This window comes from Muntiacus reevesi, chromosome 1 (assembly GCF_963930625.1).
Source record: "Muntiacus reevesi chromosome 1, mMunRee1.1, whole genome shotgun sequence".
Lineage (NCBI taxonomy): Eukaryota > Metazoa > Chordata > Mammalia > Artiodactyla > Cervidae > Muntiacus > Muntiacus reevesi.
In genome coordinates, this window is record NC_089249.1 from 264,155,146 (window position 1) to 264,181,427 (window position 26,282).

General features: G+C 38.7%; 1 long non-coding RNA gene across 1 annotated transcript in view; it reads left to right on the forward strand.

Moving 5' to 3' along the window:
- The first annotated feature begins 258 nt into the window (after positions 1–258).
- LOC136159126 (uncharacterized) overlaps positions 259–26,282 on the forward strand; it is a 41,767-nt gene continuing 15,743 nt past the window's right edge. The window contains exons 1-3 of the long non-coding RNA XR_010661445.1: positions 259–353; positions 12,161–12,300; positions 14,421–14,497. This is a non-coding gene — a long non-coding RNA (uncharacterized lncRNA). The remainder of the gene's footprint in view (positions 354–12,160; positions 12,301–14,420; positions 14,498–26,282) is intronic.

Consider the following 26,282-nt stretch of genomic DNA (forward strand, 5'->3'; position numbering starts at 1 on the left):
CGAGTGTTTTATTTAAGAGGTTCAAAACTGACTCCAAACATGTACTGCCACATGCAGTTATTCATAAAAGAATTCATTATTGATACCACAATACCCTACAATATACTATTTGTCAATACCTGCAGCAATGCAACAATCAAAAAAGAAAATTCAAATAGCTGGATACCTGAAAGTTTCATTGCCTAAAAGCAAAACATCTGACAACTTTTTGATTTGCCTTTCTCATGATTTGATGTCCCAGCAGAACAACTGGGGAACCTAATTCTGACCAACAAGGAAGAATTGCTTGGCTAATTGGAAGTGACAGAAACCTTGGGAGTAAACAACCACATACCAAGGATAATTATAAGAAGGTAACATGGGCCTTAAAATATAGTGTCAAGAAACCTGCAGCTCCCAAATGAAGTGAGACTTGCAAAAAAAAAAAAAAAATTGCTAAGAGAAGGCAAAGAAGGGGCTTTTAAAAATTCTATTCAAAGGCAGAAGATCAAGAAAGAGAAAGCCCACTTACAGCTTCTGTTGTAAGGTTAGAGCTGAGAGAGAAAGCGGACTCCCCAAATACTGTTTTCTTCATTCTCTTTACAAAGGAAACTTGAGAAGCAGGTTGACGTAGTAGAAAAAACTCTGTGTATTTGTGAAGTCAGGCAAACTTGGATATAATTTTCTGTTTCAATACTCAGTTATATTAACCTGGGTCTCCCTGCCCCCATCTGTAAAATGGAGATAAGTATATCTTTCTCATAAGATTGTTCTGAGTAATGGAAGTAACGCATTCAAAACACTGAGCCGGGCTCATAGTAGTGACTCAAGTAAATAGGAACTTACTAACATTACTCAAAAGAGTAGTGTAAATAGTGACAGGAAACAATATGCTTCCCAAATAGAAGAAGGAATTGTAAGAAAGTACCTAACAGTTCCAATTTAGAATCCATCATCTAATATGAATTGCTTGTATTGCAGATTTGGGGAATGAAGGGCAAGGGGTACAAATGAGACCTGAGAATTTTTCCCATCTTTGAGGAATTATGGAAAACAGAATATTGTTAGAATGACATGGGCAAATGTCTGCTTTCAGGGTGAAACATGAAAATCTAAAACCTGGGATTTTGGGGGGTGTTTTTTCCCATTAGTGTAATATTCATTTGCCCAGGGAAGGGGGAATTAAAAAAAAAAAGACAAACTGAACCAAAGGAGAGGATTGAATTTTCCAAAGAAGTGCACAATGTGAAGGCACAGTCTTCAAAGCTCAGGTGATGAAGAAAGAACAGATTTCTTGAATTTCCTCAAAACTTCAAGAGGTAAAATAAGAAGGAAAAAAATTGTATCCTTAAAGCAAGATGTAGTGGGTTGAATAGTAGAACCCAAAAAGATAATGCTGACGTCTCAAGCCCTGGAATGGTGTGAATGTTACCTTATTTAGAAAAAGGATCTTTGCAGATGTAATTAAGTTAAGGATCTGGAGATGACGAGATCAATCACCCTGGACTGTCTGATCGGCTGTAAGTTCAATGAGGAGTTTCTTCATGTGACAGACTGAAGAGAAGACACAGGGAAGGGGAGGCAGTGTGACAGTGAGGCCAAGACTGGGGTAATACAACCACAAGTGAAAAAGTGCTGACATCTACCAGGCCTGGGAGAGGCAGAAATCAGATTCTCTCCTAAGTCCTCCAAAAGTGCATCCCTGCTGACACATTAATTTCAGATTTCTGGCCTCAGAATGGTAAGAGAATACGTTTCTATGGTTTTAAGTCATTGGTGTGTGGTAATTTGTCACAGCAACCCTATGAAGTTAATCGGAGAAGGCAATGGCACCCCACTCCAGTGCTCTTGCCTGGAAAATCCCATGGACAGAGGAGCCTGGTAGGCTGCAGTCCATGGGGTTGCTAAGAATCAGACATGACTGAGCGACTTCACTTTCATTTTTCACTTTTATGCATTGGAGAAGGCAATGGCAACCCACTCCAGTGTTCTTGCCTGGAGAATCCCGGGACGGGGGAGCCTGGTGGGCAGCGTCTATGGGGTCGCACAGAGTCGGACACGACTGAAGCGACTTAGCAGCAGCAGCAGCAGTAGCAGCATGAAATTAATACAGAGAGTTTAAAGGGAATCTCAATATTAGTCTTACCTGGATTGGAGGGAATGGAGGGTTGTGAAGCGGATGCTGGAGACTGAAGAAGGCCTAAGGGACTCCTTGGAGGAAATACATGAAGCAGGATGGAGTTAGCAAATTACAGATCCCACAGTCTGCTTTGACAGTGTGTGTCAGAGTTTGGAAGAGACCTGACAGAGTTCCCATGCTTTAATAGAACCAGAAAACCATGTGGCAGAATATTCTAATATTCAAAGAGTATTTCATGTCCTCAGACAGTTTGTTGGATTGACAAATGCTTCTCCCTCCCCACTCTCTTGATCTGTAGCAGGAGTTACAGCTGTCTGTATGCCAATACTTTTCACAATCGTGTACAAACTATTCATAGGAAAAGGTACTTTGTAAGAGTTGCTGGCAGTCTCAAACCCTCAGAAATAGAGAAAAGATCATGGACAACTAAAGGAGTTCCAGTGATACAGAATGGAAATCCACATCATTTGGAAACCCTGCCTTCAATCTTTACTTGATTGGGACTTTATTCATTCAATTGAGAGTCCCTAACACCTTTAACCCTCCACCAGGAGTACTCTGATCTTAGGCAAGAATCTAAAAGGAATTAACAGGATGCTCCAGGAGCATCTAGAAGAGAAAAAAGTGAAAGTGAAAGTTGCTCAGTCATGTACGACTCTTTGTGATCCCACGCACTAATATAGTCCATGGAATTCTCCAGGCCAGAATACTGGAGTGGGTAGCCTTCCCCTTCTCCAAGGGATCTTCCCTACCCAGCAATCGAACCCAGGTCTCCCGCATTGTAGGTGGATTCTTTACTAGCTGAGCCAAAGGGGAAACCCAAGAATACTGGAGTGGGTAGCCTATCCCTTCTCCAGTGGATCTTTCTGACCCAGGAATTGAACCGGGGTCTTCTACATTGCAGGTGGATTCTTATCAGGAAGCCCATAAGAGAAGGCCACAGTCAATCAAATACAATATGGGTTTATCAACCAGACTTTCTCTAATTTTATTTTCTTTCTGACCGGATTTCTAGACCCATGCACCAATAAAATGCAGTACATGGTATTTATCTGTACCCAACAAGCATTATTGACATTTTTCATCATAAACTCACAAGTAAATTAGGGAGGAAACAGGGCTACATGATCGAACCTTCAGGCAGTGGCTTAATACCCAAAGGGTACTGACTCCTGGAGTTACTCAGCTTTTCCAGAGGTTTTTATTGTAGAACTACTGTCCCTGTTTGGCTCAACACTGTATTTCACTGACTTGAGAAAACACATACTTATCAAATTTTATCCGATTCAAAGTTGGGAAGGGTAGGGGCTTTTAACAAACTTTAGAACAGCTTGATGTTGACTCTGGGCTAAATTCTAGATAGTCATAATTAGAATTTTTTAAACTGGGGGAATCCGTAACAAACCCAGACCCAGCAAACTAACAGACAGTTTTTAAGTTTATTTACTCATGAACATTCTGGGGCTTCTAGTGTGTGAAGTGGCTGAGACTCAGTGGCTAAGCTGTCCAGTAGCTAAGACTCAGTGCTCCCATACAGGGGGCCCAGGTTCAATCCCCGGTCAAGGAACTAGGTCCCACATGCCATAACTGAGAGTTCACATGCTACAACTGAGAGATCCCACATGGCGGCAACTAAAGATCCTGCATGCTACAGCTAAGACCCAGTGCAGCCAAGTAAATACATTTAGGGAACATCTGTTCTCTGTATATGTCTCCGTCAGGCTTTAGAAAGCTGATTAAGGTGTTGCCCTCAGATTACACTAGTTTGAAATCTGATAGACGAAACAGACTTGTAAAGAGATAAGATATATTACAATATAAATATTCATTGTAAGTCCTGATGTTTAGGAAAAAAATGTTTTTAAGTTAACTACATTTAATTGTTTGGGTTGGACTGGCATTAGCACCTGTAAAACACATCTAATAGTTTAATAAGATGGATGAAACAATATTTAAGTATCAATCGGCTGATACTCATTCTAGCTCACACAAGTTTATCTTCTAAAAATTAGTGATGACTTAAACACCTAAGGAGGAAATACAAATAGCCAATAGAGATGTGCGCATGCATGCTAAGTCGCTTCCGTCGTGTGTGACTTTTTGTGACCTTATGGACTGTAGCCCACCAGGTTTCTCTGTCCATGGGATTCTCCAGGCAAGAATACTGGAGTGGGTTGCCATTTCTTACTCCTAGGGATCTTCCCAACTCAATTATTGAACCTGCATCTCTTATGTTTCCTGCATTGGCAAGCAGGTTCTATAGCACTAGGAAATGTTTACCACTGGGAAGTCAATAGAGGTATAAAAACATTAAAAAATTCATTCTAAATTAAAAGCAAATCAGGACAACAAATTTGAAAAAAATCAAGAAATGATAGTATTCCATGCTTGTAAAGGTGTGATGAAATGGACACATAATCTGCTGGTGAATTTATAAACATTTTCAGTATATAAAATGGCAACTCTGTGGAAAGTTATAGTAAGACAAGTCATACTATGCAATGCAGCTATTTTCTTCTAGGAGTCTAATTTTAGAAATAATCTGAAACATATATGTACAATATACATAAGGAAGCCCACAATAATATTAATAAAAAATTAAGATAAAAAATTTTAATGTATAGTCATAAAATGGAATGTCATCATTAGAATCATGTCCTATGAGAATGTAATATTGATATTATGTTGTTTTATATATCAATATTATATTGTTTTACATAATATCAATATTACATTATATTCAACGAGGAGGCTAGGGATCATGATTTTTCACTGCAAACCTTCTTGTGTGCTAAGTCACTTCAGTTGTGTCCAACTCTTTGTGACCCTATGGACCGTAGCCCACCAGGCTCCTCTGTCCATGGGATTCTCCAGGCAAGAATACTGGAGTACATTACCATGCCCTCCTCCAGGGGATCTTCCAGACCCAGGGATTGAATCTGCATCTTTTAAGTCTCCTGCATTGGCAAATGAGTTCTTTACCACTAGCACCACCTGAGAAGCCCATAAACCTTCTTAAATATTTTGAATTTTGTGCCATATGTAACACATCCAAAAAAGAAAAAATTTAAAAATAAAAGTATTTAGCCTAAAATTTTAAAACTACACTTAAAATATTTCTAATGATGGAAGGAAATACACTGTGAAAAGGAAGAAAAACTTATTAAGTCCTGTAGTGAATTCATATAATTGGAAAATGCCTATATAATTCTGGTTGTGTGACTAGAAACATTTTGTTCAGTATTTTTCACTCTAAGAAATCTAGGACCAGTTTACACACAAGCAAGTTTGGTAAACAAGCTCATCGAAAAATGACTGGAGGAAAATGTGAATGTTTGGCCTGGAGTTTATGTGTGAGAGCATGATGGCTGTCTTCAAGTATCTGAAGTACTGTCATAAGGAAAAGGGAATGTCTTCCTTAGGAATGTCTCAGAGGATGAAACTAGACCCACTGACAAGAGCTATAGTAAGCCATTTCAGGTCAATGTCAAAACAGTAACAAACTTGTTTATTTGTTTATAGGCCATTTCAGCTCAATGTCAGGAAACACTTTCTAACAGAATGGGGCAAAAAATGAGTGAATTTCCAGTCACTTGAAGGATTCAAGCATAAATTGTCACCTACGTGACTGGACATTATGGAAGAGACTCAAGTGTCAGAAGTGTGGCTTTTGGTAAAATTCCAACCGTGTGAGAAGTCATTGAACCTTTCTGGGACAGTTCTCTGTAAAATGGGGAAGTTTGACTAAATTATCTCCATGTTCCTTTTGAGTTTCAAATTGCTTTGATTCTGCATTGGGGTAATTACATTTGACTGATTTTTCCAGATTTACTTTATATCACCCTCTTATCACTTGAAATACATCACACTGTTCCTGTGAGAATTAATTTAGGTGTTTAAAAAAAATTATAAAAATGCAAAACTTCATGTAAGACATTATTGTAGGTTCAACTTCACTGGCCAGTAGGAAAATGCATATTAACACCACAATGAAATAATGCTACACACCTATTAGAATGGCTAAAATAAAAAATACTGATTACACCAAGTGCTGACAAGACATGGGCTAGCTATGTCTCTGATACTTTGCCGAGGGGAATGTAAAATGGGACAACCACTCTAGAAACAGTTGGTAGTTTTTTACAAAGTTAAATATATACTTATCATAAAACCCAGTAATCCAACTACTGGATATTTACTCTAGAGAAATGAAAACTTACATTCACTCAAGAATCTGTACATAAATGTTCAAATTAGCTTTATTTCTTAGAGCTAAAAACTGGAAGCCACCCGATACTCTCCAATGGGTGAATTAATAAACTATGGTACATCCATATCATGGAAAACTATTCAGCCATAAAAAGAACAAATTTGGTACATGCAACAGTTTGCAGGGATCTCAAGGCCATTGTGCTGATGAGTCTCAAAATCAGTCTCAAAAAGTTACATATGGTATGACTCCATTTATATAACATTCTCAAGATGGTAAAAAGTACCGTGACAGAGAACAAATAGGTGGTGCCAGAATGTAGGATTGGGGGAGGGTATGACTGTGAAGGGGTAGTGTGAGGAAGTTACCTTGGGGTAGCAGAATAATTTTAAGAATTTCATATCCTAATTGTTGTGATCACTATGTTAATCTATCACACATGATAAAGTTTTATACAACTATACACCAAAAAGAGAATTATGTTTATCTTTGCAGTTCTAGAAAGCAAGAAAATTTGTTTCATTTTCCAGTTTTTGTTTAAACTGATTTTTTATGTTTAGCTTTGGATTGACTTATAACCAATAATATGAAATGGTTTTCATGTGAAACTTTTTTTATTGACATGTGAACCGTGAACTTCCAGTTGTTCAAGCTGGTTATAGAAAAGGCAGAGGAACCAGAGATCAAATTGCCAACATCCACTGGATCATAGAAAAAGCAAGAGAGTTCCAGAAAAACATCTATTTCTGCTTTATTGACTATGCCAAAGCCTTTGACTGTGTGGATCACAATAAACTGTGGAAAATTCTGAAAGAGTTGGAAATACCAGACCACCTGACCTGCCTCTTGAGAAACCTATATGCAGGTCAGGAAGCAACAGTTAGAATTGGACATGAACCAACAGACTGGTTCCAAACAGGAAAAGGAGTATGTCAAGGCTGTATATTGTCACCCTGCTTATTTAACTTCTATGCAGAATACATCATGAGAAACGCAGGGCTAGAGGAAGCACAAGCTGGAATCAAGATTGCCGAGAGAAATATCAATAACCTCAGATATGCAGACGACACCACCCTTATGGGAGAAAGTGAAGAGGAACTAAAAAAAAGCCTCTTGATGAAAGTGAAAGAGGAGAGTGAAAAAGTTGGCTTAAAGCTCAACATTCAGAAAACTAAGATCATGGCATCTGGTCCCATCTCTTCATGAGAAATAGATGGGGAAACAGTGTCAGACTTTATTTTGGGGGGCTCTAAAATCACTGCAGATGATGATTGCAGCCATGAAATTAAAAGATGCTTACTCCCTAGAAGGAAAGTTATGACCAACCTAGATAGCATATTTAAAAGCAGAGACATTACTTTGCCAACAAAGGTCTGACTAGTCAAGAATATGGTTTTCCCAGTGGTCATGTATAGATGTGAGAGTTGGACTGTGAAGAAAGCTGAGTGCCAAAAAAATTGATGCTTTTGCACTGTGGTGTTGGAGAAGACTCTTGAGAGTCCCTTGGACTGCAAGGAGATTCAACCAGTCCATCCTAAAGGAAATTAGTCCTGAATATTCATTGGAAGGACTGATGTTGAAGCTGAAACTCCAATACTTTGGTCACCTCATGCGAAGAGTTGACTCACTGGAAAAGACCCTAATGCTGGGAAGGATTCGGGGCAGGAGGAGAAGGGGACGAGAGGATGAGATGGTTGGATGGCATCACCGACTCGATGGACATGGGTTTGGGTGGACTCTGGGAGTTGGTGATGGACAGGGAGGCCTGGCGTGCTGCGGTTCATGGGGTTGCAAAGAGTCAGACACGACTGAGTGACTGAACTGAACTGAACTGAACTGAACTGCCATAGAAATAAAGGTGTGAGGTGTATTTCTGTTCATTCAGTCGCTCAGTCGTGTCTGACTTTTTGACCCTATGGTATTAAGTAAATTAATTATTTATTTTCTTAATAGTACTTTTATTCTTTTTATTTAAAAGAATATGAAACGTGAAAGTAAATTCAGGTAAAGCTCACTTTTATTTATATTTCATTCTTATTTTAAAATTTTACTATCTCATTTTTAAGGAAGCCTCTGAAAAAATATTTTCACATAAATTTTCACAGCTCACTCAAATGTGATCTGTATTTAAACTATTTATCTTATGATTTGAGAGACTGTTTACACCTTGCCAGGTTCTACTTTAGCTGCTAATTCTCTCTGTTTATACTGAACTAAATTTACTTCCAATCAAATTGTACACAGAATTCCAATCAAATAAACACAGAAGCTTAAAATTAATTCCTCTTCTAGGATAAGATTTACACAGAGAGTTTGTCCCAAGAGTGAATTTCTTGTGGATGTCTGTCAAACAGAAGGAAGTAAGTCAGAAGGAGAAAAATATATCTTGTGTATTAATGCACATATGTGGGAAAATGGTACAAATGAACCTATTTGCAGCGTAGGTATAGAGACCAGACCTAGAGAATGGCCTTGGGGACACAGTGGGGAAGGGGGGGGGGTGGGAGAAACTGGGAGAGTAGTGTTGACATATATACGCTACCGTGGGTAAAAGCGACAGCTGTGGGAAGCTGCCACCACAGGGAACTCAGCTCAGTGCTTTGTGATGACCTAGTGAGTGAGAGGGAGACCACGAGAGGGGGGATATATATGTACACGGAAGATATAACACAACATTGTGAAGCAATTATACTCCAATAAAAAAAAATAAATGAACATAAAGTATAAAAAAATTTTTTAAAGGACCTAAAAATTATGTAAGCTGTGACAGCATCTACATGTATAATTATTTGTTTACATGCAAATATATTTTAATATAACATAAAAAAAATTTTTTTAAAGACTAAATTTCTCTCATACAATGATCCTTATGGATACTAAAATATTAGTGTCTCTCAGTATAAGTGTGTTCTTGTGGCTAAAATTACCAGTGTTTAATATTAAAAAAAATTTTTTTCTGGATATGTAAAAGGTTATAGTTCTTAGTTCTACAAGTGAGGCAGGACTATGTGACTAGTTCTATCAATGAACAGTGACCGGAGGTGGTTTGTTACTTCTTGGCACAAAGAACCCTGAGGCATCATTAAGGAGGAGTTAGCAGAGAAAGGAAGCAATCTGGAACGTTGAGCCACTGCATAAAGCGCTGCCCTAGAGAAACTCCTGGACTCTTAGCAGATATGCCCAAGTAAGAAACTTTTATATGAAATGCCTCTGAGATTCTGACTTAGTTTACTACTGCAGCATTCCCTAGCCTAAACTAAAACAATAGAATCTGTATACTAACTTTGCCTATATTAAAGGTTGTCATGGCCTTTTCTGTTTTCCATACATCAGATAATAGTTATAAGTTACAACTTTGCTAATAATATTTAATACAATTAGGCTTTTAATTAAAAACTTATTCAATTAGTCTCTACCACCAACTTAGTGGCTCAGATGGTAAAGAATTTGCCTGCAGTGTAGAAGACTTGGGTTCAATCCCTGGCTTGGGAAGATCTGCTGGAGAAGGGAATGGCAACCTACTCCGGTATTCTTGCCTGGAGAATTCCACAGACAGAGGAGCCTGGTGGGCTACAGTTCACGGGGTTGCATAGAATCAGACACAACTGAGCGACTAACACTCCCAACCTAAGATCGCAAATTTCAAATCTAAATGAACAATGTTTTTAATTATATATACCTAATCAGCTGGTAAAGAATCCGCCTGCAATGCAGGAGACCCCAGTTAGATTCTTGGGTCAGGAAGTTCCCCTGGAGAAGGGATAGGCTACCCATCCAATATTCCTGGGCTTCCCTGGTGGCTCAGATGGTAAAGAATCTGCCTGCAATGCAGGAGACCTGGGTTCAATCTCTGTGTTGGGAAGATCCCCTGGAGGAGGGCATGGCAACCCACTCCAGTATTCTAGCCTGGAGAATCCCCATGGACAGAGGAGCCTGGTGGGCTACAGTCCATGGGGTCACAAAGAGTCAGACACAACCATGCTACTAAGCATAGCACATATCTCAAACTTACACCTTGTGCTAATGATTATCAACCAATAAAAAAGGATACATTTGCTTATGCAGTATTTTAATTCATTAAATAACCATCAATGCTTTTAGTCATGTTCCCTGGGAAGCAGTCCCTGAGACAGATTTGCATGCAGGAAGATTTATTAGGAGGTTCTCTTGGCATTAACACTTCTGGTGATATGCAGAATTGGATAGAGGGAGAAGATGGGCTGTGAAAGGTTTTAACAATTCCTAACCCAAAGCTATGGGTGGCTCTGAAGCTAGGGTGACCCTCAGCAGTGTTCCAAGTTAAGGCAAGCATGCTCAGCCCTGGTATACCCTCCAACGATCTGCCCCCTGGAAGTGGGTGTGCCCTTGAGTAAGGCAGTTTCTCGATAGAGCTGACATCTTGAGAGCTGTGAGCCACAGCATTCCCAGCAGCTGGACAAACAACTCCCTTAGTCCTGAAGAGTAATATGGTGTCAGTGGGATCTATCCCAGTGTACAGTATACCTCATAATCATGAGGAGGCATTTATCTATCTGACATTGTTAGACAATCACCACCACCATCATCATTGTCCTATTACTAACAATTTTACTACATGCCCAGGTACATGTCTTAAGGGCTTTGAAACTGTTAACTCACATAATACCCCAAGTAACCCTGTAATAACTCATGTAATTCCCCAAATAACCCTACAATATAATCTTAAGTGCTTTGTCTTCAAAATTAAAAATCAATATAGGTACTTTCTGCAACATACCCTAATCCCAGAAATGCATCACTAATGACCAGTCATTTCCATTTTAAGTTACTGTGTCCAGGATGAGCAGTCTCATTCAGGAATTGTCACGGACCAGGATAGTTACTCTTTTCATGGGCTGCACCTTCTAAATCATGGATGGTATCATGATGTTTGTAATTTACTTTAAAGTAATTGAGCATGGATAATGTGACACTATGTGTGAATATATATGTGTGTTGATTTAGGCTATGTCATAAGTGCTATTGCTTGCCCTAATTAGGAATTCACACTCCCAGGTATGGTCAGCTGATATTTACCCACGAAGCCACACTCCAGAGGAAGCTACTGCAAGTGATTTTGTCATACTTATCTTGACCAACCCCAGAATTTTGCTAATTAGTACAATGAAATATTAACAACCAGTTTTCATTGGTGAAATTAGTGTTGTTCAAGGTATATGGTTTGGCTCATATATTTTAGACATCCCACTCTTGCTGAATAGGGTATAACAATCTAGCAAGCACCATAATCTGTATCTCTAGGAAAGGTACCAAACTGTATCTAGCTATTGATTCATTGGATTCTGGTTGTCTGAATCCTGCCTCCAAATATTACTGCATCTACCTTAAGCGAGTTTTCATGCATGTTGTAGTCATATGTGGTACATGCATGCAGTTGTGTCTGACTCTTTGTGACCCCACGGACTGTAGCCCACCTCCTCTGTCCATAGGACTTTCCCAGCAAGAATACTGGAGTGGGTTGTCATTTCCTTTTCCAGGGGATCTTCCTGACCCAGGGATTGAACCCACGATTCCTGCATCTCCTGCATTGATAGGAAGATTCTTTACTGCTGAGCCACTGGGGAAGCCCTCATTTGTGGTAGCCAGTCTTCAAATTGATCCTTAATGCCCTTAATATTAGTGATTGTTAGTGTTTATCCCTTTGTGTAGTTCTCTCCACACTCACACTGGATAGAGATGACCTGTGTGATTAGGATGTTCTGGAAATGAAGATAGTGCCTTCCAAGGCTAAGTCTTAAAAGATATTGCAGACTCTGCCTTTTTTCCTCTTGCATTATCTATTCTTGAGGAAGACAGGCACCATGCTGTGAAACTGTTACAGAGCCACCCGCATGCGGAGGAACTTGGGCCCTGCTGGTGGTCAACACTATCTTGCCAGCTATAGAGTGAGCCGTCGTGGAAGCAGACCCTTCAGGCCTAGTCAAGCCTTCAGGTAACAATGGCCCCAGCCAGCATCTGGACTCACGAGAGACCCCAAACCAAAACTACCCGGCCAATTTGATTTATCCCTGATCTATGGAAACTATGAGTTAATAAATATTTATTGTTACTTTAGGTCATGAAGTTTTGAGGTAATTTGTTATACAGCAATAGATACAATACATCATACTATTAATACATAAAAGGACATAAAAGGGAGGTGGAACCTAATTGAATTTATAGAAGACACTGGATGAGCTATTGTACGTAAGCCTCCTTGCTAATAACTGTTTATTTTAAAGGGTCTGTTTATATGCTAGAACTTGGCCAAATACTTGCTTTCACTGTAATTGAGTAGCAGAGCTATGCCAGAGTAACCACCCTCTTCACTTACATCAAAAATTGGTGACTACTTCTAACTGTCAAAAAGAACGGAATAATGTGTGTGACCAAATTGACTTAGATAATTTTGCAAGACAGGCCTATTGATTTTTCTGCCTACTACAGCTTGGCTCTATCCATTTCTCTTTATCGCCACCAACGACCCAGTCCAGAACTGGGTGAGGAGGTGAAGGTATTCACCTCTCTCTCTGGACCACTACAACCAGCTTCTCACTCATCTAGTCATACCCACACGTCCTCTTCTATCCCATTATCATATTAGCCTTAGAGTGGCCCTTTTAAAACACACATCACATCTATTCAAGTAATTCCACCACCACCTCTTCCCCTATTTAAAATCTTTTAGGACTCAGAAAAGATCACAGGGCAGAGATACAGCCTAACATAGCCCTACCAAACTCCTGGCCGATCCGGTCCTACTGACCGTTTGAGTGTTGTCTTGAACTCCTCTCTCTCTAGGTTTCTTTGACTGCCCACCACTGGCCTTCCTTCAATTATTCTTTTCCCGTTCCCACTCACAGCAGGGAATTTGCTTGTGGTGTTTCCTCTGCCTTGAAATCTCTTCCTTTTGCTCTTTGTATAGTTCATGTCTGCCCATCCTTCGTATCTGGTGAGTAAGTCAGTTCTTCAGCACAACTTTCCCCAATCTCCCTGATTCGCTCAGCCTCACACATTCCCTCCTTTGTGTACCTGTCACACTGCGGTTTTACATTTGTTTGTGTTACAAGTTGACTAATGTTTGTGTCTGCTGCTGTACATTCTGTAACAGCACATACCATATCTAGTTTAACTCATTTATATATGCCTTGGAGCCCAAGAACACAGTGCATATTTGGTAAATATTTAATTAAAAAAATGAATAACTGATTAACTAACTGAATGAACTCAGGTGGGTGTAAATATTGCTTCAGAGCCAGAGTGCCTAGGTTCAGATCAGGCAGTTCCTGACTGTGTAAGGTTAAAATTACATCACTGCATTGTCCTCTCTAAACTGGGAATAATAATTACCTTGTAGGGTATTGCAAGGAATAAATGAGTACTGTATAGCAAGTGCAATCTTTATTACTATTGTTATTAACATGCTTAGTCATTTTGTCATGCTAGTTCCTTTAGGCCATGGCTACTAGTTCCTTGGATAAATTCATTCTTTTTTTATAGGTAACAAATTCCAAGTGTCTATGTAAACACAAGAAGCTATATCAAAGACACAAAGTGAGGGCAGAGTTTCTAAATCTTTTTGAGCTGTCCTGTTTTGACTGAGGTATAAGGACACTAATATTAATCCTCATATCACGGTGTTTCTTTGGTAGTATACTATTCATACAAAAAGACAAAGCAGTATTTGGATTATGAGAATTTCAGAGTTCTATAGCTATCTTTTACTAGGGCATAGTTAATGCATCAAAAAAATTGAACCTACCATCTCTTTGAGATTTTTGCATTGATTACCTCCTTGTACTTCAAATAATGGCAAGATATTAACATAATATGTATAAAAATACTACCAATCTCTTTGGATTATAAACCTTCCATACTTTGAAGCACTGACTTTAAAATGTTAAAGCTGCAGGTTTTTAACTTTCAACACTGTATGCTATAAACAGTTGAAATGGTGTCTACTTACTTGACAGTGGAAATATTGACACTCAGTGCTAAGGCAGCCATGGTTGGATCTTGTTTAGCAAATACTTCTTACAGAAGTTGTGAATACTTGAGTTTTATTATATTCAGGGTCCCCACCTACGGATCCGTCTTTGTAAGCTGCCATTCATTTGGAGAACAGGTCATACACTGAAGGGTTGTTTTAGGTAAGTGTTGCAAATGATGTGTTCTGTTCTTTGTTTACTAACAACCATGAAAAACATCACTGTACTTTCTAGAGAAACTGAGATCACCCAGTCCTTGCAACTTAGGTCATTTTAGCTTGGGAGGGAAAAGAAAAGAATTCTTTTCAACTCCTTGCCAGTTCCTCCTGGCTTTTTGAGAAGGCGATACCTCTGAAAGAAAATAGATCAAAGTTACACGGGACTAAGGGCGGATCAGATAGCTATACTTTGTAGTCTGTTGGAAACAGAGCTAGTTTTACTGGAAAAGAGATTATTATGTGTTAGAGTTACAAGGAGCAGAGGAAAGGTTAGAGGGGTTGCTAGACTAAAAAACCAACCTCCATTCCTCTGCCACCTTCTCAGAACTTAAAATTCCACCATTAGAAATTCATTTGTTTGCATTTTAAATAGTAATTCCTTCAAGCAGTTAACTGTGGAACAAAGGTGAATCCCTAATCAATTCTTTTTCCTGAAAGTGAATTTTGAAAGCACGCAGAGAGGTAACACTAGCTCCTAAAAGCTCTGATTTGACTATAGGACTGGTATGGAGAGAAAAGGTTGGAAGTGTACATTTTTTCATTTGTTGCTCTGAGCATCTATAATAGAAGAAAGAAAATACATCATGGTATGATGAGATACAATGAAAATGACACAGACAACATAGGAGAGTCCTCTCATGCCTAGAATGTGATGACAACTCCACTTTCTTAAATATCCTGGTCTTTACTACATGTAAAATAGATAGCCAAGGGGAATTTGCTGTCTGGCTCAGGAAACTGGCTCAGGGGCTCTGTGTCAACCTAGAGGGGTGGGATGGGGCGGGAGATGGGAGGGAGGGTTAAGAGGGAGGGGATGTATGTATACCTATGGCTGATTCATGTTAGGTTTGACAGAAAACAACAAAATTCTGTAAAGCAATTATCCGCCAATTAAAAAATAATACGTTTTTTAAATGTCCTGGTCTTTAGCTTTTTTCTGACCATAATCATGCTAAATTCATCCCTCACTTATAGAATGATTAGTAAATATAAAGCACTTTGAGGGTAGTATAAGAATTTTAAGTTTTCTTAAAGAAGTTTTCTTAAGTTTTCTCTAAGAAGCTGTCCTTGTGTCCTCTCTCCAGTAATTCATCACCAGCGCATAAACTATTTCCCTGTTAAGCTGTGTATGCTAGATTGAGACCCTGTCCACTAATAAGTGAGGAAACACAGGCCCCTTTGTCTTGTAACAAGGAACCAAGGAATATACAAAAAGTAAAGGTAAGATGAATAGACAAGGAAGGAGGCTGGTATAGACTAATACACTTAACTATTATTACATGCTTGATATTTGCCAGTTGAACTAGAAAGGAAAAACTATGTGTGAGAAAATCTGTCTCCTTGTGATGAGCAAAGAGTTTGTGCCAGGATGAGCATTTGCTGGTGGGTGTAGGAAAGATGGAAATGGCAGCAAAGGAGTTGCCCTGATTTACACCAGCACTGTACAGGAGCAATAGTATCTGTTTTCAAAAATTTTAAGGTGTAGTGGTATCTGATTATGGTTTTAATTTACATTTCCCCCATAAATAATGATATTGAATCTTTGTCATATGCTTATTGATCATTTATATATCTAGATTTATGAAATGTGTATATTCAAATCTTCTGCCTCTTTTCAAAAAATTGAGTTATTTTTCTCTCTCTTATTGATATATAGTGGTGCCTTATATATTTTGGATGTAGGATCTTTGTCAATAGTTGTTTCATATTTTTCTTTTCTTATTCTGTGTATTATTTTTTCATTCTCTTAAAAATGTATTTTGATAAATGAAAGTTATTCATTTAATGAAGTCTATTTTATCAGTGTCTTTTTTTTCATGGTTTGTGCTTTTGTATTTAAGAAAGCATTGCCTATCTTAAAGTCATGAAGATAGTTCCCTATGTTTTCTTCTAGAACTTTCATTGCTTTAGCCTTCACTTTAGATCTTTGGTCCACTTTGAGTTAATACTGTGTATAATGTGAAGAAGGGTCAGGGTTAAAAGTTTTACATATAAGTGTCCAGTTGATCCAGAACCATTTATTCAAAATATTACCCTTTACTCCACTGACTTGCACCTCTGTCATAAATCACACAATTCTTAATGCGTGATGATTTAACCTAAATATTCTACTAAATGTATTATTTGAGTAAACAATACATTCAATTGATAAGAAAATCAAAACAAATTAATGAAGAAACTAAATTCAAAAGGGTACAAATATGCGAATGGTGAAGATCAAAAGAAAATGTACCATCCATCCTGTTCCTCCATACTCTATTTATTTCTCTAGAAGCAATGACAAGTGTCAGTGCTCAGATATGCAAACAGTACTGCGTAACTTTCTAGGGTCCTAAATAGAGAAACCCCTTTATCCCAAAGTCTACCTCCCTGATTCTAATGAAATGGCATCTCTAGGTGATTCTGATATTGTTTCTAGGTAGTTCTCATACAAGTTTGTTCCAACATAATTTAAAATTCTACTTCCCTTTACTCTTAAAAAGCATATGACTAGATTTTATAAAGCCCAATTAGATAAACACTTTATTTTATTGTAGGTGTTCAACTTATTTATATTTACTGTTTGTATTTATTCCTGCCATTTTATTTATGATACTTTTTTTTTTTTGCCTTTTGTGGAATTAATGAAGCTTGCTTTTTTTTATTTTAGTAGTTTAGATAGTATATATCTTATTTTTTATTCTGCTCCTAGATATTTTCAACTTTCATTTAATGTATATTTGGTCTTAAAGTGTAGAATTAAGCAGCATCTGCATCCTGCCCTTGATCCTGCCCTTCTCTCGCACTTTCTCCTACAACTCACATAGGGAAAGATCCAGTTTTTTTGTAGAGCCAGAAGCTTATGCAATCTGGGGATCCTCTTTAAAATAATTTTAAATTCTAAATTTAAAAATTGAGTCAGAAAGTGAATGTGTATTTAGAATGAGAAAAGAAATCAGAACAAAATATAAATTTTTGGATTTTACAAATTTACAAAATTATGGGCTTCTCGGGTGGCTTAGTGGGTAAAGAATCCACCTGCAATGCAGGAGACACAGGAGATGCAGTTTTGATCCCTGCATTGGGAAGATCCCTTGGAGAAGGAAAAGCAACCCACTCCAGTACTCTGGCCTGAAAAATCCTTTGGACTGAGGAGCCTGTCAGGATACAGTCAATGGGTCACAAAGGGTCAGACACAACTGAGCAATTAAGTATGCAGAAGCACAAACCTTTAAAGAATGATAGTTTCAAAAATATAACAGAATCCAGAAAACAACATAATATTTCTATTAACTGCTAGGGCACCTCTTTAGTGCTTTCGCCCTACATTTTCTCCGACAGTCGTGCATTTCCAATTATTCAGTTAAGCCACAAATTGTCTTCTGGCCATGTACATTTCATGCTTGGGCCCTCTGTCCCCCCAACTAGCTACAGAACTTCTGGGTACTGTGTGATACACTTACATCACAATACATGCCTCAGTTCTGTAGCTTCAGCAGTGAGTCAGCACACTTGGAAGCAGGGTTCCTTAGACGTTTTCTGCATTGAGGGCACTATGGAAAAAAGTTAACTATTCATAAATTGACCATGACCACCTTCATATACTGCCATAAATCTAAATTAAATTATTTTCTCAGTCCAATTCCCAAAATATCCACAGCTATGCAATACCATCTGTCTTAAGAAGTGTAGCAGAGAGGAGAAGAAACAAGAAATGATCAAGTGATTATTTTAGCAAATAAATATATTTTAATATTTTCAACTATTTTACATTTTAAGGACTTTTTAAAAAAAGGATAGGCATATAAATCATATGATCATCTCAATAGATGCATAAAAAGCTTTTGACAAAGTCTAACATCGATATTGGAGATGGCAATGGCCTTCTTTGCCACTGGCAAAGGCCACTCCAGTGCTCTTGCCTGGAAAATCCCATGGGCAGAGGAGCCCGGTAGGCTGCAGTCCATAGGGTCGCTAAGAGTCAGACGCGACTGAGCGACTTCACTTTCACTTTTCACTTTCATGCATTGGAGAAAGAAATGGCAGCCCACTCCAGTGTTCTTGCCAGGAGAATCCCAGGGATGGAGGAGCCTGGTGGGCTGCCATTTATGGGGTTGCACAGAGTCGGACATGACTGAAGCGACTTAGCAGCAGCAGCAGCAACATTGATATATGATAAAAATTCTCAACAAAGTGCATATAGAGGGAGCATACTTCAACATGATAAAGTTTATATTAATATGTGATAAGCCCATAACTAACATCATACTCAAAAGTGAAAAGCTGAAAGTATTTCCTTTAAGATCAGGAAGAAGACAAGGATACCCATTCTCATCATATTATCCAGTATAACATTGGAAGTTCTAGTCACAGCAATCAGACAAGAAAGGAAAGGAATCCAAATAGGAGAAGAGGAAGTAAAACTGTCATTGCTTGAAGATGACAAGATGTTATTTGTGGAAAATCCTAAAGACAACACCAAAAAACTATTAGAACTGATAAATGAATTCAGTAAAGTTGCAGGATATGAAATTAATATACAAAAACCTGTTGCATGTCTATACAATAACAATGAATTAGAAAGAGAGATTAAGAAAATAATCCAATTTACAACTGCATCAAAAAGAACAAAATACCTAGGCTAAATCTAACCAAGGATGTAAAAGACATGTACTTGGAAACTGTAAGACATTGATGAAAGAAACTGAAAATGATACAAACAAATGGAAATGTGTATCATAGATTGGAAGAATATTGTTAAAATGAACATACTCCCCCAGCAATCTACAGATTCAATATAATCTCTATCAAAATACCAAAGGCATTTTTCATAGAACTAGAACAAGTAATTCTAAAATTTGTATGGAAACACACAAAAGACCAGAATAGCTAAACAATCCTGAGAAAGGAGAAAAAAGTTAGAGATATCATCCTTCCTAATTTCAAGCTATACTGGAAAGCTACAGTAACCAAAGCAGTATAGTACTAGCATAAAAACAGACACATAGATCAATGGAATAAATTAGACACCCTAGAAAAAACCCATGCTTTTATAGTCAGCTAATCTATGACAAAGGAGGCACAAACATACAACAGGAAAAGACAGCTCTTTAATAAATGGTGTTGGGAAAATTGGACAGCCGCGTGCAGAATAATCAAACAAGACTAGTTTCTCATAGCATATACAAAAATAAACTCAAATGGATTAAAGGCTTAAATGTAAGACCTGAAACCATAAAAATTCTAGAAGAAAAGAAACATCAGCAGAGTGCTCTTTGACATCAGGCTTCAGAATATTTCTTTCTCAAGAGGAATATAAGCAAATACAGACAAATGGAACTACAACAAACTAAAAGACTTTTGCACAGAGAAAGAATCTATCAACAAAACAAAAAGGCACCCTACTGAATGGGAGAAGATGTTTGCAAGAAATATATCTGATAAGGGGTTGATATCCAGAATGTACAAAGAGCTTATGTAACTCAACATCAAAATCCAAACAATCCAATTCAAAAATGGGCAAAGGACCTGAGTAGACATTTTTTCAAAGAAGACATGCAGATGGACTACAGTTCAGTTCAGTTCAGTTCAGTCCAGTCACTCAGTCATGTCATACTCTCTGAGACCCCATGGACTGCAGCAGGCCAGACTTCCTTGCCCATCACAAACTCCTAGAGCTTACTCAAACTCACATCCACTGAGTTGGTGATGCCATCCAACCATCTCATCCTCTGTCATCCCTTTTTCCTCCCACCTTCAATCTTTCCCAGCATCCAGGTCTTTTCAAATGAGTCAGTTCTTCACATCAGGTGGCCAAAGTATTGGAGCTTCAGCTTCAACATCAGTCCTTCCAATGAATATTCAGGACTAATTTCCTTTAGGATGGACTGGGTGGATCTCCTTGCAATCCAAGGGACCCTAAAAAGTCTTCTCCAACACCATAGTTCAAAAGCATCAATTCTTCGGTGCTCAGCTTTCTTTGTAGTCCAACTCTTACACCCATACATGACTACTGGAAAAACCATAGCCTTGACTAATGGACCTTTGTTGGCTGTATAGAGCTTCTCCATCTTTGGCTGCAAAGAATATATCAGTCTGATTTCGGTATTGACCATCTGGTGATGTCCATGTTTACAGTCTTTTCTTGTGTTGTTGGAAGAGGGTGTTTGCTATGACCAGTGCGTTCTCTTGGCAAAACTCTACTAGCCTTTGCCCTGCTTCATTTTGTACTCCAAGGCCAAATTTGCCTGTTACTTCAGATATCTCTTGACTTCCTAATTTTGCATTCCAGTCCCCTATAATGAAAAGGACATCTTTTTTGGGTGTTAGTTCTAGAAGGTCTTGTAGATCTTCATAGAATCATTCAACCTCAACCTCTTCAGCATTACTGGTCAGGGCATAGACTTGGATTACTATATTGAATGGTTTGCCTTGGAAATGAACCGAGATCATTCCGTCATTTTTGAGATTGCATCTAACTACTGCATTTTGGACTCTTCTGTTGACTCTGATGGCTACTCCATTTCTTCTAAGGGATTCTTACCCACAGTAGTAGATATAAAGGTCATCTGAATTAAATTCACCCATTCCAGTCCATTTTAGTTCACTGATTCCAAAAATGTCAATGTTCACTCTTGTCATCTCTTGTTTAACCACTTCCAGTTTACCTTGATTCATGGACCTAACATTCCAGGTTCCTATGCAATATTGCTCTTACAGCATCGGACTTTACTTCCATCACCAGTCACATCCACAACTGGGTTTTGTTTTTGCTTTGGTTCTGTCTTTTCATTCTTTCTGGAGTTATTTCTCCACTCTTCTCCAGTAGCATATTGGGCACGTACTGACCTGGGGAGTTCATCTTTCAGTGTCATATCTTTCTGCCTGTTATACTGTTCACGGGGCTCTCAAGGCAAGGATACTGAAGTGGTTTGCCATTCCTTTCTCCAGTGGTCCACGTTTTGTCAGAACTCTCCACCCTGACCCATCCATCTTGGGTGGCCCTACACGGCATAGTTTCATTGGCCTATGAGCCTATGAATAGGATAGGCTCATGGTATCATTGAGTTAGACAAGGCTGTGGTCCATGTGATCAGTTTGGTTAGTTTCCGTGATTGTGATTTTCAGTCTGCACTCTGATGGAGAAGGATAAGAGGCTTATGGAAGCTTCCTGATGGGAGAGACTGACTGAGGGGGAAATTGGGTCTTGTTCTGATGGCGGGCCATGCTCAGTAAATCTTTAATCCAATTTTCTGTTGATGGGCGGGGCTGTGTTCTCTCCCTCTTATTTGACTTGAGGCCAAACTATGTTGGAGGTAGTGAAGATAATGGCAACCTCCTTCAAAAGGGCCCATGCACGCACTGCTGTACTCAATGCCCCCAATCCCGCAGCAGGTCATCACCAACCCACGCTTCCGCCAGAGACTCCTAGACACTCACGGGCAAGTCTGGGTCAGTCTCCTGTGGGGTCACTGCTCCCTTCTTTTGGATCCTGGTGTGCACAAGAGTTTTTGTGCCCTCCAAGAGTCTGTTTCTCCAGTCCTGTGTAAGTTCTACTGGCTCTATGGTGGGGTTAATGGTGGCCTCCTCCAAGAGGGCTTATGCCATACCCAGGTCTACTGCATCCAGAGCCCCTACTCCTGGAGAGTCCACTGCTGACCCGCACCTCCACAGGAGACACTCAAACACAGTTCTGTCTTAGTCTCTGTGGGGTCTCTGGGTCCTTGTGCACACAGGTTTGGTTAGGGTTAGGGTTAGAGCGTCTCTGGCATGTAAGAGGTTTGATCCTAAACTCGATTTTGCCCTTCCTACCATCTTGCTGGGCCTTCTCCTTTGCCCTTGGATGTGGGGTATCTCCTCAAAGTCACTCCAGTGCTGCACAGCCACCACTCCAGCTCCTGGCACTACAGACACAGAAAAAGATGCTCAACATCCTAGTTATCAGGGAACTGCAAATCAAAACCACAATGAATTATCACATCATACTTGTGAGAATGACTATCATCAAAAAGACAGCAAATTATAAATATTGGCAAGGATATGGGTAAAAGGAAACACTCACATTTGGAATGTCTATTGGTACAACCACTAGAGAATATAATATGGAGATTCCTCAAAAAATTAAAAATAGAACTACCATCGTGCTCAACATGCTCATTTGTGTCTGACTCTTTGCAACCCAATGGACTGTAGCCCACCAGGCTCCTCTGTCCATGGGATTGATATAATCTAGCAATTCCAATTAAAGGTATTTTTCTGAAAACAAACAAAAAACACTAGTTAGAAAATATACATGCACCCCAATGTTCTTTGCAGCATTATTTACAACAGCCAAGATATTGTAGGAACCTAAGTGCCCATCACTAGATGAATGGATGAAGAAGATGTGGTACATTTATATAATGGAATATTACTCAGCCATATAAAAAATGAAATCTTGTCATTTATAACAACATGAATGGAGATAGAGCATTAAACATTAAGCCGTGCAGCTAATGCTCCTTGTACATCTTCCTGCCCTTTACCTGTAAATTGAAAAAGATACTGCTATGGTTTGAATGTTTGAAATTCTAGACTTGAGAGATGATGGCATCAGGAGATGGGGTTTTGGGGAGGCTGCTTAGGTTATGAGGGTGGAATCCTCATGAAAAGGATTAACGTTTTCATAAAAAAGACCCCACAGGTCTGCCTACCCTCTTCTGTAAGAACACAGAGAGATGTCACCAGCTCTAGGCTAAAAAAGGCCTTCACCAGAACGTGACCATCATGGCACCTTGATCTTGGGTTTCCCAGCCCCCAGAAGTGTGAAAAATAAATTTGTGTTGTTTATAAGCTTCCCACCTGTGATATTTTGTTGTAGCAGCTCAAATTGACCAAGAGAGCTATTTTCTTTGTTTTAGGCTCGAATGTTTAATGCTTTCTTAGTTTAGAATTACATTGATCTACTTTTAAAATGGCTACCATTTATTTTATTTTTTAGGAAGTGTTCCCTCCTGCCACATTTCCTAAAAGAGTTTGTATCTGACAAGGATTGTTTCTTTAAATGTTTGATAGGATTCACCAATTAAATCATCTTGGCCTAGAGCTTTCTCTGCTGGGAGGTTTTTCATTTAAAAAATTCAATTTCTTCAAGTAAAGAGTTATTCAGATTTTGTGTTTCATTTTTTTGTCAGTAGAATAAGTTATATTTTTCAAAGAATTTGTCTGTCATATAAATTGATGAATTTATTGGTATAAAGATACTCATAATATTTCCTTATTATCCATTTAATTATTGAAGATCTACACTGAATGTTGTTCAGTTGCTAAGTCCAACTCTTTGCAACCCCATGGACTGTAGCACATCAGGCTCTTCTGTCTTCCACTATCTCCCTGAGTTTACTCAAATTCATGTCCATTGAGTCAATGATGCTAACCTTCTCATCCCCTGCCTTTAATCTTTAATCTTTTGTCTTTAATCTTTCCCAGCATGAGGGTCTTTTCCAATGAGTCAGCTCTTTGTGGCAGGTGGCCAAAGTATTGGAGCTTTAGCTTCAGCATCAGTCCTTCCAATGAGTATTCAGGGTTGATTTCTTTTAGGATTGACTTATTTGATCTTGCAGTCCAAGGAACTCTCAAGAGTCTTATCCAGCACCAAAATTCAAAAGCATCAGTTTTTCAGCACTCAGCCTTCTTTATGGTCCACATCTCACCTTCATACATGACTACTGGAAAAACCATAGTTTTGACTATACAGACCTTGTTGGCAAAGTGATGTTTCTGCTTTTTAATACACTGTCCCTTCCCTGGTAGCTCAGAAAGAATCTGCCTGCCATGCAGAAGATCAGGGTTCAGTCCCTGGGTCGGGAAGATCCCCCAGAGAAGGGAATGGCAACCCACTCCAGTATTCTTGCCTGCACAATTACATGGACAGAGGAGTCTTGCAGACTACACACTATGGGGTTGTAAAGAGTCGGACACCCCTGAGCCACTAACACACAATACGCTGTCTAGGTTTATCATAGCTTTTCTTTCAAGGAGCAAGCATCTTTTAATTTCATGGTTGCAGTCCTGTCTGCAGTGATTTTGGAGCCCAAGAAAATAAAATCTGTCACCACTTCCACTATTTCGCCCATCTATTTGCCATGAAGTGATGAGACCAGATGTCATGATCTTAGTTTTTTGAATGTTGAGTTTCAAGCCAGCTTTTTCACTCTCATCTTTCACCTTCATCAAAAGGCTCTTTAGTTCCTCTTCACTTTCTGTCATTAGAGTGGTATCACCTGCATATCTGAGGTTGTTGATATTTCTCCCAGCAATCTTGATTACAGCTTGTGACATATCCAGGCTGGCATATCACATGATATACTCTGCATAGGAGTTAAATAAGCAGGATGACAATATAAGCCTTGTTGTACTCTTTTTACAATTTTGAACTAGTCAGTTGTTCCATGTCTGGTTCTAACTGTTGCTTCTTGACCTGCATACAGGTTTCTCAGGAGACAGGTGAGGTGATCTGGTACTCCCATCTCCTTAAGAATTTTCCACAGTTTATTGTGATCCCCACAATCAAAGGCTTTAGCATAGTCAATGAAGCAGAAGTTTTTCTGGAACGCCCTTGCTTTCTCCATGATCCAATTAATGTTGGCAATTTGACTCGGGTTCCTCTGCCTCTTCAAAACCCAGCTTGTACACCTTTTTTATTCTTCACACTGATAACTCTCTCTTTCTCTTTGTTTTTATCAGTTTAGCTAGGAATTTATCACTTTTGTTAAACTTTCCAAAGAGCTGTGTTTTGGGCTTTGTTAATTTTTTCTGTTGTTTCCTATTTCATTGTTTCCTATTATCATTATTTCTCTTTCCCACTTATTCTGAGTTTACTTTGCTTTTCATTTAACTTTTTAAATTGGAAACTTAAGTTACTATTTTTATAATTTCTTTTCTAACATGTGCATTTAGAACTGTAACTTTTTTTCAAGCACTGTTTTAGCTGCATCGCATACATTTTGCTCTGTTGTATATTCATTAGCATTCAGTTTGAAATACTTCGTTTTTTATTTAATTATGTTTGGCTGCGCTTGGTCTCCTTTGTTGCCTGCAGGTTTTCTCTAGTTGTGGCGAGCGGGGCTGTTCTCTCGTTGTGGTGCCTGGGATTCTCATTGTGGTGGTTTCTCTTCCTGCAAAGCACAGGCTTTAGGGAGAGTGCTGGTTCAAGAAGCTGCAGCATGTACGCTTTAGAGCATGAAGGCTTAGTTGCCCGTGGCGTGTGGAATCTTCCGGGACCAGAGATTGAACTCATGTCCCCTGTATTGATAGGCAGATTCACTGGACCACCCAAGAAATACTTGAAATATTTTCTAATTTCTGTTGTGGTTTCCTTTTTTAACCCACTGGACTTATTAAACATGTAATGTGAATTTCAAATATTTGCATTTTTGTAAATATATCTTATTATCATTGATTGTGATCAGAGAAGATACTTTTCAAGCCTTCAGTCTTTTAAAATTTATTAAGATTTGTTTTACAGCTCAGCATATAATCTATTTCAGTATAACTTGTATGCATGAAAAGAATGGGTATTTCCAGCAGTTGTTGGGTATTCTATAAATGTCAGGTCAAGGAAACTGGTGGTGTTCAGATGTATATCTTCACTGATTTTTTTTGGCTGTTCTGTAAATTGTTGGGAGAAGGGTTTAAAATATTCCATGATTGTAGATTTGTCTATTTCTTCATTTATTTCTCAACCTTTACTTCATGTGCTTTGAATATCT